Source organism: Pteropus alecto, unplaced genomic scaffold, assembly GCF_000325575.1.
Source record: "Pteropus alecto unplaced genomic scaffold, ASM32557v1 scaffold374, whole genome shotgun sequence".
Taxonomy (NCBI): domain Eukaryota; kingdom Metazoa; phylum Chordata; class Mammalia; order Chiroptera; family Pteropodidae; genus Pteropus; species Pteropus alecto.
In genome coordinates this window covers 481,238-485,682 of record NW_006434834.1, presented here as the reverse complement: position 1 = coordinate 485,682, position 4,445 = coordinate 481,238, and positions in this window count along the sequence as shown.

The window sequence follows — 4,445 nt, the reverse complement described above, 5'->3', positions numbered from 1 at the left end:
AACTTCTCCCCTCCCCCTCCTGCAGGGAGCTCAGGCTGCAAGAGACAGCTTCTTTATTTCTCCCAGTCTACCGCCCGTCTCCTGGGGTTCTGACCTGTGGTAGCTCTTAAGTGCAGATCCCACGCTCAGACATGCTGGCGTGCAGGTTGGGTGTCTTTTGTTAAGTTTTAGATATTCAGCTTATTGTTGTTTCAAAGGGAGAGATATGGAGACATCTCTCACTTCGCCATGTTGCTGACACTCATCTTAAAAAAAAAATCTACTGATGTAAATTAAATTGGTAATAAATGAAGGGCCCTTGATAATACAGCAGTTTTCTTCAGTGCAATAAACTTTACTTCTTTTTAAAACCATGAATAGAAAATATAAGACCTTATTCCTTAAACGTAATAGAGAAATAGAAGGTGTACTTCATTCCTTTGTTATGGCCAATTAAGAAATAAGGAAGAGAGGAGAATAATGAAGGGGAGGGAGAAAGATAAAGAGATCCAAAGAAAAAGAGGAACATACATCTATATTTAGGGACACAGAAACAGACTTTTATGGTATTGACATTGCCATAATGTTCTCAGGTAACATATGACTGCCAAGACATTTACACATAAGTTCATCAAGCATTTAACTCACACTTTTTCTGTCAGGTGCTGAAGATATTAAAGTGAGCAAAACAGGCAGGGTTCCTGCCCTTAAGGAGCCCACTTATCTAGCAGGCAAGCAAGACATTAATCAAGTAATCATACAAGTAACCATTTGTATTAGTTTCCTATTATTGTCGCAACAAATTACCATTAGTTTCACGGCTTAGAACAACACCCTTTATCTTACAGTTCCATATGTAGGACAGAATCTCGACATGGATCTCACTGGGCTAAAATCAAGGTGTCAACAGAGCTACATTCTTTTTTTAGAGGTTCTAAGTGAGAATTCTTTTCCTTACCCTTACCCTTTCCAGCTTCTAGACATCACCCATACTCCTTGCCTCATGACCCTCTTCCTCCATCTCAAAGCCAGAAGCATTGAATCTCTCTGAGCCTTTCTTTCCTAATCACATCTGCCTGTGACCCTCTCTCTGCCTCCCTCTTCCATTTTTAAGCACGCTTGTGATTATATTGGGCCCACCTGGGTAATCCAGGCTGCTCTCCCCATGTCAAGGTCATCTGATTAGCAACCTTAATTCCTTAATTCCTGCAACCTTAATTCTCCATTGCCATGTAACTTAACGCATTCACAGGTGCTGGGAATTAGGAACTGGACATCCTTGGGGAACTGTTATTCTGCCTACCACACCATTTAATTACAAATTGTGCATTACAGAAGCTCTTGGTTTAAATAGGGTTATGACCTTCTGTGCACAAGTACAGAAATATAGCATTTCCTGAAACTATTCTATTCTGATTTCTGTTCTTTGTTGCCTACATTTGTTAGTGTTTGCTGTTTCCTCTGAGATACCCTCATCCTCAGTCTCTATATGTCCATATTCTAGCTATCTATTAGGCCTTGCTCAAATGGTACCTAGACTTTGTCAGGTGGACAAATGAAAAATAAACAGTTCAGAATATTTCTTTTACCTTTAGGATTCTCAATTGATGCCTAACTGAACATGCGAGGAAGCCACTGCATTAAAAATGAGTTCTGATATCTTAAAACATATTTCAACGTATTCTCACTGGATTTTTCAGACACTTCTGTTTGCATCACAGAAGAAAATGAAAGGAGAAAACAAAACCCTCTGGTACCACTGAAGAGGGACAGAAGTAAGTGCCTTGAAAACACAGGGGGAGTATTCTGTTTCTTTAAGGCCTTGCTTAAAGTAAAAGCAGACAAGTGAGGACCCATAAGCAAAAGAACAAAATAATAGTGTACTGTAAATGTTTTGCAAAAGGCTGGGATTAAACTGTGGTTCTAGGAAGAGTTGCAAGTTTGTTCAAAGGCAAAAATATAGAATCAGATACATGCTTTTGAATCTTGCCTCTTCTGATTAGTTGTATGACACCGGGCGAATAACTTTTTAAAACCTATTTCCTCATCTGTAAAACAGGAATTACAAAAGTGACTAGTCATACTGCCTGACACATAACGGGCATTTCAGAAATCTTTACTGTGGTGTGAGAGAAGATTCAGAGAGGTGAAGTAACTTGTCCAAGTTTATACAGATAGAACCAGGCCCCCAATTCTAGCATATTAAAATCATTTTGCTGTTTTTTAGTTTTTGGAAATATGTAAACTAGTCATGGTCCTTGTAGCATATCTCTATAACTCAAGCATAGTCGCCCCTATCCTGACAGAGATCACCATACTAACACAGAGCTTTCTATTTGTTTCTTTGTGAATACAGCAGTATTTTTTATTTGAAATAGAGAATTTTGAGGCACTTGGTACATCGACCTGCCTCATCAGAGGAAGGCTGAATGATTCTAATTTGGCATTGAAGGACACTGATATCCAGAAAATGGAACAGTGCTTCTACATCCTATTGGTCTAAACTGTGCTGAGTATGGTGAAAGAAGAACCTTTAAAACAAATTAAATATTCTACTGAAACAAAATCCTGAAGCTGATGTCCTGGATACTAAATTAAAGGCTTAGGGAATATGTCAGGGGTCTTCCCATTTTACAGTTGTCAAATAGGAACTTCTTTTCCCATCATTTTGGTTCACATACTCCTTTACTTCCCACAAACTGTTCTCGTTTGAAAGCTAGTTCAATACCTATTATTCTGAAAATTTGCTTAATGCAGTCTGGCAGATTGAATTAACGAATTGGAATGCAAGAGTAAATAGCATATGGATGGTGTGGAATGAAAAGAGGAATAGAAACTAGAAGACATGGTGCCCTTGGGCCTCTCTTCCTCTCTGGGCCCTTTGTTTTCCTAATCGCAAAGGGGCTGGGCTACAGGGTCTCTAAGACCCCTACCATCTCTACCATTCTATGATTCTATAAGCTCTCCTAACCAACACTCACTGAGGTAACAGAATATAAAGATGTGTGTGGTGGGATGGGGGGAGATAATTTAAAGGAGAAAAATTGCAGGCTGGCATTTCAATTGAGCTTAGCACATCCAGTAGAGTGTGCAAGATGTGGATGTGGTAAGAGGGCAGTAAAACTTGCTAATAGAATAAAATATTTATTTTGCTAAGGATAGGGTCCAAGCAAGCCTACATCATTAAAAACCTTTGAAGCCCAACCTTCTTGCTGTATTGTTGAAAACCCACCAATAGCTAGGATTAACTAACAAGACCTCGGATGATTATATTAACCACATTTCTTTTCTCTTAAGTTTGGTTTTCATTGAAATGTATTCAGCAGGCTAGACACAGGCTTCTACCTGCTTTGCTACTAGCATGTAGAAACAAAGCAGCTATAGAAAAAAAGATTACAATTTCACTCTTTTCTTCTATTAGTTTTCGCCACAAGATTTGACTCTTTATAAAACCTGCAGCTCAATATAAACAAATATAAACTCCTATTCACTATAAACTTCATCAAGACAGGACAATTTAAATATTGGCCTAATTTGGGTTTCACAGTTCTGAACAGAATGGGAAGTTACTAATTATTTGCTTAAAAGCTGAATTTACAAAAGGTGATTTATATTTACCTTGATGTTTTGTCTGTATATATAACTCAACCAGACAACCAAGATGTAGGAACATGATCCTTAAACATGAGTTCCAGAGGCTGTAAGAAACACAACTCTGGGAGTGCCTCTGGGCAAAAGATAAAGAGGGTTACAGCTTGTGGAAGTGGTAATTAGAGCCAATTACAACTTGACTTATCTGCTTTGTCATTAAAATGCCTGTCAGGCCTCTCATTTTTCTAAAGAGAGGAAAAAAGGTATAGCTTAGTAGGGAGAGTTAGCCAAAGGGAAGGGATTTCTAATACTGTTCACAAACTTACTGTGTAACCATAGACAAATACATTGCCTTTTGGCTTTAATCTGTGCTTTGCTCACCGTTAAACCCTAACTCTTGGAGCCGAAAGGGACACCAGGAAATCACTTGATCCAGTTTCCTGCCTTCGAGAAATTAAGGTATTATTGCAGTCCTATTTTCCAAATGATACATGAAAGACCTAGATAATTCAAGTAACTAGATTGTCTTCTGCCTACTAAGTGCAATGGATTTGATTTTGATCTCCCTTTTAGCTTGTCACGAGGAGAATGTAATTCTCACTTTTCTTACAGATGTTGTATACAGGATAATAAATAATAACCACGAGGCACTTGGAAAATACCAAGGGAAGCTTATAAATACAACATTACCAACAGATACTAACACTTAGAATAGATGAGTCTCAAGAAAAAGTAACAGGAATGGATTTACCCTTTGAAGAATAAACTTGAGGAAAGAAACAGAATTACATTCAACTTAGTTAAAAGGACCAAACTCACTTTCTGCAAATTTATGTGTACGGGCATAATTAGGAGTAATAAAAATTTGAGAAAAA